The sequence below is a fragment of the Mobula birostris genome, unplaced genomic scaffold, assembly GCF_030028105.1.
Source record: "Mobula birostris isolate sMobBir1 unplaced genomic scaffold, sMobBir1.hap1 scaffold_798, whole genome shotgun sequence".
Lineage (NCBI taxonomy): Eukaryota > Metazoa > Chordata > Chondrichthyes > Myliobatiformes > Myliobatidae > Mobula > Mobula birostris.
The window spans coordinates 78,503-89,431 of NW_027278515.1; positions in this window are offsets into that span (position 1 = coordinate 78,503).

The window sequence follows — 10,929 nt, forward strand, 5'->3', positions numbered from 1 at the left end:
AACTGTGTACAACACAGCCCTCGAGCCACTCTCACTGCACTAACTGTGTACACACTGCCGTCGAGCCACTCTCACTGCACGAACTGTGTACAACACTGCCCTGGAGTCACTCTCACTAACTGTGTACAACACAGCCCTCGAGTCACTCTCACTGCACTAACTGTGTACAACACTGCCCTCGAGCCACTCTCACTAACTGTGTACAACACAGCCCTGGAGTCACTCTCACTGCACTGACTGTGTACATCACAGCCCTGGAGTCACTCTCACTAACTGTGTACAACACAGCCCTGGAGCCACTCTCCACTGCACTGACTGTGTACAACACAGCCCTGAGCCACTCTCACTACACTGACTGTGTACAACACTGCCCATCGAGTCACTCTCACTAACTGTGTACAACACAGCCCTGGAGCCACTCTCACTGCACTGACTGTGTACAACACAGCCCTGGAGTCACTCTCACTAACTGTGTACAACACAGCCCTGGAGTCACTCTCACTAAACTAACTGTGTACAACACAGCCCTCGAGTCACTCTCACAGCACTAACTGTGTACAACACAAGCCGTCGAGCCACTCTCACTGCACTAACTGTGTACAACACAGCCTTGGAGGCACTCTCACTGCACTAACTGTGTACAACACTGACTTCGAGCAACTCTCACTGCACTAACTGTGTACAATACAACCCACGAGCCACTCTCACTGCACGAACTGTGTACAACACTGCCCTCGAGCCCACGCTCACTAACTGTGTACAACACAGCCTCGATCCACTCTCACTGCACTAACTGTGTACAACCCAGCCCTCGAGCCACTCTCACTGCACTAATTGTGTATAACAGTGCCCTGGAGTCACTCTCACTAACTGTGTACAACAATGCCCTCGAGCCACTCTCACTAACTGTGTACAACAAAGCCCTCGAGTCACTCTCCACTGCACTAACTGTGTACAACACAGCCCTCGAGTCACTCTCACTAACTGTGTACAACACAGCCCTCGAGCCACTCTCACTAACTGCGTACAACACAGCCCTCGAGTACTCTCACTGCACTAACTGTGTACAACCACTGTCCTGGAGTCACTCTCACTGCACTAACTGTGTACAACACTGTCCTGGAGTCACTCTCACTGCACTAACTGTGTACAACACAGCGCTGGAGCCACTCTCACTGCACTAACTGTGTACAACACTGCCCTCGAGCCACTCGCACTGCACTAACTGTGTACAACACTGCCCTCTAGCCACTCTCACTGCACTAACTGTGTACAACACAGCCCTGGAGCCACTCTCACTGCACTAACTGTATACAACACAGCCCTCGAGCCAGATCTCACTGCACTAACAGTGTATAACACTGCCCTGGAGTAACTCTCACTAACTGTGTACAACACAGCCTGCGAGCCACTCTCACTGTACTAACTGTGTACAAAACTGCCCTCGAGCCACTTTCAGTAACTGTGTACAACAGATCCTTCGAGCCACCTCACTGCACTAACATAGTATTACAACACTGCCCTCGAGCCACCCTCACTGCACTAACTGTGTACAACACTGCCCTCAAGCCACTCTCACTGCACTAACTATGTACAACACAGCCCTCGATGCACTCTCACTGCACTAACTGTGTACAACACAGCCCTCGAGCCACTCACACTGCACTAATTGTGTATAACAGTGCCCTGGAGTCACTCTCACTAACTGTGTACAACACTGCCGTGGAGCCACTCTGACTGCACTGACTGTGTACAACACAGCCCTCGAGCCACTCTCACTGCACGAACTGTGTACAACACTGCCCTCGAGCCACTCTCACTAACTGTGTACAACACAGCTATCGATCCACTCTCACTGCACTAACATGGTACAGCACTGCCCTAGAGTCACTCTCACTGCACTAACAGTGTACAACGCAGCCCTGGAGCCACTCTCACTGCACTAACTGTGTACAACACAGCCCTCGAGTCACTCTCACTGCACTAACTGTGTACAACACTGCCCTCGAGCCACACAGACTGCACTAACTGTGTACAACACTGCCCTCGAGCCACTCTCACTAACTGTGTACAACACAGCCCTGGAGTCACTCTCACTGCACTGACTGTGTACATCACAGCCCAGGAGTCACTCTGACTAACTGTGTACAACACAGCCCTGGAGGCACTCTCACTACACTGACTGTGTACAACACTGCCATCGAGTCACTCTCACTAACTGTGTACAACACAGCCCTGGAGCCACTCTCACTGCACTGACTAGTGTACAACACAGCCCTGGAGTCACTCTCACTAACTGTGTACAACACAGCCCTGGAGTCACTCTCACTAAACTAACTGTGTGCAACACAGCCTTCGAGTCACTCTCACAGCACTAACTGTGTACAACACAGCCGTCAGCCACTCTCACTGCACTAACTGTGTACAACACAGCCCTGGAGGCACTCTCACTGCACTAACTGTGTACAACACTGCCTTCGAGCAACTCCTCACTGCACTAACTGTGTACAATACAACCCACGAGGCCACTCTCACTGCACGAACTGTGTACAACACTGCCCTCGGCCACTCTCACTAACTGTGTACAACACAGCTCTCGAGCCACTTCTCACTGCACTAACATGGTACAGCACCGCCCTAGAGTCACTCTCACTGCAACTAACAGTGTAAAACACAGCCCTGGAGCCACTCTCACTGCACTAACTGTGTACAACACAGCGCTCGAGCCACTCTCACTGCACTAATTGTGTATAACACTGCTCTGCAGTCACTCTCACTAACTGTGTACAACACAGCCCTCGAGCCACTCTCACTGCACTAACTGTGTAGAACACTGCCCTCGAGTCCACTCTCACTAACTGTGTACAGCACAGCCCTCGAGCCACTCTCACTGCACTAACTGTGTACAACACTGCCCTCGAGCCACTCTGACTGCACTAACTGTGTACAACACAGCCCTCGAGCCACTCTCGCTCCACTAACTGTGTACAACACTGCCCTCGAGCCACTCTCACTGCACTAACTGTGTACCACACTGCCCGCGAGCCACTGTCACTGCACTAACTGTGTATAACACTGCACACGAGCCACTCTCACTGCACTAACTGTGTACAACGCTGCCCTGGAGTCACTCTCACTGCACTAACGGTGTACAACACAGCCCTCGAGCCACTCTCGCTCCACTAACTGTGTAACAACACAGGCACACGAGCCACTCTCGCTCCACTAACTGTGTACAACACAGACCCTGGAGCCACTCTCACGCACTGACTGTGTACAACACTGCCCTCGAGCCACTCTGACTAACTGTGTACAACACAGCCCTCGAGCCACTCTCACTGAACTAACTATGTACAACACTGCCCTGGAGTCACTCTCACTAACTGTGTATAACACAGCCCTGGCGTCACTCCCACCAGCTGTGTACAACACAGCCCTGGAGTCACTCTCACTGCACTAACGGTGTACAACACAGCCCTGGAGTCACTCTCACTAACTGTGTACAACACAGCCTTTGAGCCACTGTCACTGCACTAAATGTGTACAACACTGCCCTCGAGCAACTCTCACTGCACTAACTGTGTACAATACAGCCCTCGAGCCACTCTCACTGCACTAACTGTGTACAACACTGCCCTCGAGCCAATCTCACTGCACTAACTGTGTACAACACTGCCCTCGAGCTACTCTCACTGCACGAACTGTGTACAACACTGCCCTGGAGTCACTCTCACTGCACTAACTGTGTAGAACATATCCCTCGAGTAACTCTCAGTAACTGTATACAACCATGCCCTTGATCCACACTCACTGCACTAACTGTGTTCAACACTGCCCTGGAGTCACTCTCACTAACTGTGTACAACACAGCCCTTGAGTCACTCTCACTGCACTAACTGTGTACAACACAGCACTCGAGCCACTCTTACTGCACCAACTGTGTACGACACTGCCCTGGAGTCACTCTCACTGCACTAACTGTGTACAACACATCCCTCGAGTCACTCTCACTAGCTGTATACAACCATGCCCTCGATCCACTCTCACTGCACTAACTGTGTGCAACACAGCCCTGGAGTCAATCTCACTAACTGTATACAATGCAGCCCTGGAGCCACACTCTCGGCACTAACTGTGTACAACACTGCCCTGGAGTCACTCTCACTGCACTAACTGTGTACAACACAGCGCTGGAGCCACTCTCACTGCACTAACTGTGTACAACACTGCCCTCGAGCCACTCGCACTGCACTAACTGTGTACAACACTGCCCTCGAGCCACTCTCACTGCACTAACTGTGTACAACACAGCCCTGGAGCCACTCTCACTGCACTAACTGTATAGAACACAGCCCTCGAGCCAGTCTCACAGCACTAACAGTGTATAACACTGCCCTGGAGTAACTCTCACTAACTGTGTACAACACAGCCTGCGAGCCACTCTCACTGTACTAACTGTGTACAAAACTGCCCTCGAGCCACTCTCAGTAACTGTGTACAACAGATCCTTCAAGCCACTCTCACTGCACTAACTGTATACAACACTGCCCTCGAGCCACCCTCACTGCACTAACTGTGTACAACACAGCCCTCGAGCCACTCTCACTGCACTAACTGTGTACAACACAGCCCTCGATGCACTGTCACTGCACTGACTGTGTACAACACAGCCCTCGAGCCACTCTGACTAACTGTGTACAACACAGCCCTCGAGTCACTCTCACTGCACTAACTGTGTACAACACTGCCCTGGAGTCACTCTCACTGCACTAACTGTGTACAACACTGCCCTGGAGTCACTCTCACTAACTGTGTACAACACAGCCCTCGAGTCACTCTCACTGCACTAACTGTGTACAACACTGCCATCGAGCCACTCTCACTGCACTAACTGTGTACAACACTGCCCTCGTGCCACTCTGACTAACTGTGTACAACACAGCCCTCAAGCCACTCTCAATGCACTAACTGTGTACAACACTGCCCTCGAGCCACTCGCACTGCACTAACTGTGTACAACACTGCCCTCGTGCCACTCTCACTAACTGTGTACAACACAGCCCTCAAGCCACTCTCAATGCACTAACTGTGTACAACACTGCCCTCGAGCCACTCTCACTGCACTAACTATGTACAACACAGCCCTCGAGCCACTCTCACTGCACTAACTGTGTACAACACTGCCCTCGAGCCAGTCTCACTGCACGAACTGTGTACAACACTGCCCTCGAGTCACTCTCACTAACTGTGTACAACACAGCCCTCGAGCCACCCTCACTGCACTAACTGTGTACAACACTGCCCTCAAGCCACTCTCACTGCACTAACTGTGTACAACACAGCCCTCGATGCACTCTCACTGCACGAACTGTGTACAACACTGCCCTGGAGCCACTCTCACTGCACTAACTGTGTACCACACTGCCCGCGAGCCACTGTCACTGCACTAACTGTGTATAACACTGCACACGAGCCACTCTCACTGCACTAACTATGTACAACACAGCCCTCGAGCCACTGTCACTGCACTAACTGTGTACAACACTGCCCTCGAGCCAGTCTCACTGCACGAACTGTGTACAACACTGCCCTCGAGTCACCCTCACTAACTGTGTACAACACAGCCCTCGAGCCACCCTCACTGCACTAACTGTGTACAACACTGCCCTCAAGCCACTCTCACTGCACTAACTGTGTACAACACAGCCCTCGATGCACTCTCACTGCACGAACTGTGTACAACACTGCCCTGGAGCCACTCTCACTGCACTAACTGTGTACCACACTGCCCGCGAGCCACTGTCACTGCACTAACTGTGTATAACACTGCACACGAGCCACTCTCACTGCACTAACTGTGTACAACGCTGCCCTGGAGTCACTCTCACTGCACTAACGGTGTACAACACAGCCCTCGAGCCACTCTCGCTCCACTAACTGTGTACAACACAGCACACGAGCCACTCTCGCTCCACTAACTGTGTACAACACAGCCCTGGAGCCACTCTCACTGCACTAACTGTGTACAACACAGCCCTCGATCCACTCTCACTGCACTGACTGTGTACAACACTGCCCTCGAGCCACTCTGACTAACTGTGTACAACACAGCCCTCGAGCCACTCTCACTGAACTAACTATGTACAACACTGCCCTGGAGTCACTCTCACTAACTGTGTATAACACAGCCCTGGCGTCACTCCCACCAGCTGTGTACAACACAGCCCTGGAGTCACTCTCACTGCACTAACGGTGTACAACACAGCCCTGGAGTCACTCTCACTAACTGTGTACAACACAGCCTTTGAGCCACTGTCACTGCACTAAATGTGTACAACACTGCCCTCGAGCAACTCTCACTGCACTAACTGTGTACAATACAGCCCTCGAGCCACTCTCACTGCACTAACTGTGTACAACACTGCCCTCGAGCCAATCTCACTGCACTAACTGTGTACAACACTGCCCTCGAGCTACTCTCACTGCACGAACTGTGTACAACACTGCCCTGGAGTCACTCTCACTGCACTAACTGTGTAGAACATATCCCTCGAGTAACTCTCAGTAACTGTATACAACCATGCCCTCGATCCACACTCACTGCACTAACTGTGTTCAACACTGCCCTGGAGTCACTCTCACTAACTGTGTACAACACAGCCCTTGAGTCACTCTCACTGCACTAACTGTGTACAACACAGCACTCGAGCCACTCTTACTGCACCAACTGTGTACGACACTGCCCTGGAGTCACTCTCACTGCACTAACTGTGTACAACACATCCCTCGAGTCACTCTCACTAGCTGTATACAACCATGCCCTCGATCCACTCTCACTGCACTAACTGTGTGCAACACAGCCCTGGAGTCAATCTCACTAACTGTATACAACGCAGTCCTGGAGCCACACTCTCGGCACTAACTGTGTACAACACTGCCCTGGAGTCACTCTCACTGCACTAACTGTGTACAACACAGCGCTGGAGCCACTCTCACTGCACTAACTGTGTACAACACTGCCCTCGAGCCACTCGCACTGCACTAACTGTGTACAACACTGCCCTCGAGCCACTCTCACTGCACTAACTGTGTACAACACAGCCCTGGAGCCACTCTCACTGCACTAACTGTATAGAACACAGCCCTCGAGCCAGTCTCACAGCACTAACAGTGTATAACACTGCCCTGGAGTAACTCTCACTAACTGTGTACAACACAGCCTGCGAGCCACTCTCACTGTACTAACTGTGTACAAAACTGCCCTCGAGCCACTCTCAGTAACTGTGTACAACAGATCCTTCAAGCCACTCTCACTGCACTAACTGTATACAACACTGCCCTCGAGCCACCCTCACTGCACTAACTGTGTACAACACAGCCCTCGAGCCACTCTCACTGCACTAACTGTGTACAACACAGCCCTCGATGCACTCTCACTGCACTGACTGTGTACAACACAGCCCTCGAGCCACTCTGACTAACTGTGTACAACACAGCCCTCGAGTCACTCTCACTGCACTAACTGTGTACAACACTGCCCTGGAGTCACTCTCACTGCACTAACTGTGTACAACACTGCCCTGGAGTCACTCTCACTAACTGTGTACAGCACAGCCCTCGAGTCACTCTCACTGCACTAACTGTGTACAACACTGCCATCGAGCCACTCTCACTGCACTAACTGTGTACAACACTGCCCTCGTGCCACTCTGACTAACTGTGTACAACACAGCCCTCAAGCCACTCTCAATGCACTAACTGTGTACAACACTGCCCTCGAGCCACTCGCACTGCACTAACTGTGTACAACACTGCCCTCGTGCCACTCTCACTAACTGTGTACAACACAGCCCTCAAGCCACTCTCAATGCACTAACTGTGTACAACACTGCCCTCGAGCCACTCTCACTGCACTAACTATGTACAACACAGCCCTCGAGCCACTCTCACTGCACTAACTGTGTACAACACTGCCCTCGAGCCAGTCTCACTGCACGAACTGTGTACAACACTGCCCTCGAGTCACTCTCACTAACTGTGTACAACACAGCCCTCGAGCCACCCTCACTGCACTAACTGTGTACAACACTGCCCTCAAGCCACTCTCACTGCACTAACTGTGTACAACACAGCCCTCGATGCACTCTCACTGCACGAACTGTGTACAACACTGCCCTGGAGTCACTCTCACTGCACTAACTGTGTACAACACATCCCTCGAGTCACTCTCAGTAACTGTATACAACCATGCCCTCGATCCACACTCACTGCACTAACTGTGTTCAACACTGCCCTGGAGTCACTCTCACTATCTGTGTACAACACAGCCCTTGAGTCACTCTCACTGCACTAACTGTGTACAACACAGCACTCGAGCCACTCTTACTGCACCAACTGTGTACGACACTGCCCTGGAGTCACTCTCACTGCACTAACTGTGTACAACACATCCCTCGAGTCACTCTCACTGACTGTATACAACCATGCCCTCGATCCACTCTCACTGCACTAACTGTGTGCAACACAGCCCTGGAGTCAATCTCACTAACTGTATACAACGCAGCCCTGGAGCCACACTCTCGGCACTAACTGTGTACAACACTGCCCTGGAGTCACTCTCACTGCACTAACTGTGTACAACACAGCGCTGGAGCCACTCTCACTGCACTAACTGTGTACAACACTGCCCTCGAGCCACTCGCACTGCACTAACTGTGTACAACACTGCCCTCGAGCCACTCTCACTGCACTAACTGTGTACAACACAGCCCTGGAGCCACTCTCACTGCACTAACTGTATAGAACACAGCCCTCGAGCCAGTCTCACAGCACTAACAGTGTATAACACTGCCCTGGAGTAACTCTCACTAACTGTGTACAACACAGCCTGCGAGCCACTCTCACTGTACTAACTGTGTACAAAACTGCCCTCGAGCCACTCTCAGTAACTGTGTACAACAGATCCTTCAAGCCACTCTCACTGCACTAACTGTATACAACACTGCCCTCGAGCCACCCTCACTGCACTAACTGTGTACAACACAGCCCTCGAGCCACTCTCACTGCACTAACTGTGTACAACACAGCCCTCGATGCACTCTCACTGCACTGACTGTGCACAACACAGCCCTCGAGCCACTCTGACTAACTGTGTACAACAAGCCCTCGAGTCACTCTCACTGCACTAACTGTGTACAACACAGCCCTCGAGTCACTCTCACTAACTGTGTACAACACAGCCCTCGAGTCATTCTCACTGCACTAACTGTGTACAACACTGCCCTGGAGTCACTCTCACTAACTGTGTACAACACAGCCCTCGAGTCACTCTCACTGCACTAACTGTGTACAACACTGCCATCGAGCCACTCTCACTGCACTAACTGTGTACAACACTGCCCTCGTGCCACTCTGACTAACTGTGTACAACACAGCCCTCAAGCCACTCTCAATGCACTAACTGTGTACAACACTGCCCTCGAGCCACTCGCACTGCACTAACTGTGTACAACACTGCCCTCGTGCCACTCTCACTAACTGTGTACAACACAGCCCTCAAGCCACTCTCAATGCACTAACTGTGTACAACACTGCCCTCGAGCCACTCTCACTGCACTAACTATGTACAACACAGCCCTCGAGCCACTCTCACTGCACTAACTTTGTACAACACTGCCCTCGAGCCAGTCTCACTGCACGAACTGTGTACAACACTGCCCTCGAGTCACTCTCACTAACTGTGTACAACACAGCCCTCGAGTCACTCTCACTGCACTAACTGTGTACAACACTGCCCTCGAGCCACACAGACTGCACTAACTGTGTACAACACTGCCTTCGAGCAACTCTCACTGCACTAACTGTGTACAACACTGCCCTCGAGCCACTCTCACTAACTGTGTACAACACAGCCCTGGAGTCACTCTCACTGCACTGACTGTGTACAACACTGCCCTCGAGTCACTCTCACGAACTGTGTACAACACAGCCCTGGTGTCACTCTCACTAAACTAACTGTGTATAGCACAGCCCTCGAGTCACTCTCACTGCACTAACTGTGTGCAACACAGCCCTGGAATCACTCTCACTAACTGTATACAACGCAGACCTGGAGCCACACTCTCGGCACTAACTGTGTACAACACTGCCCTCGAGCCAATCTCACTGCACGAACTGTGTACAACACTGCCCTCGAACCACTCTCACTGCACTAAATGTGTACAACACAGCCCTGGAGCCACTCTCACTGCACTAACTGTGTACAACACAGCCCTCGAGCCACTCTCACTACACTAACTGTGTACAACTCTGCCCTCGAGCCACTCTCACTGCACTAACTGTGTACAACACTGTTCTCGAGCCACTCTCACTAACTGTGTACAACACAGCCCTGGAGTCACTCTCACTAACTGTGTACAACAAACCCCTGGAGTCACTCTCACTAACTGTGTACAACACAGCCCTCGAGCCACTCTCACTGCACTAACTGTGTACAACACAGCCCTCGAGCCACACAGACTGCACTAACTGTGTACAACACTGCCCTCGAGCCACTGTCACTGCACTAACTGTGTACAACACAGCCCTGGAGTCACTCTCACTGCACTGACTGTGTACATCACAGCCCTGGAGTTACTCTCACTAACTGTGTACAACACAGCCCTGGAGCCACTCTCACTACACTGACTGTGTACAACACTGCCATCGAGTCACTCTCACTAACTGTGTACAACACAGCCCTGGAGCCACTCTCACTGCACTGACTGTGTACAACACTGCCCTCGAGTCACGCTCACTAACTGTGTCCAACACAGCCCTGGAGTCACTCTCACTAAACTAACTGTGTACAACACAGCCCTCGAGTCACTCTCACAGCACTAACTGTGTACAACACAGCCGTCGAGCCACTCTCACTGCACTAACTGTGTA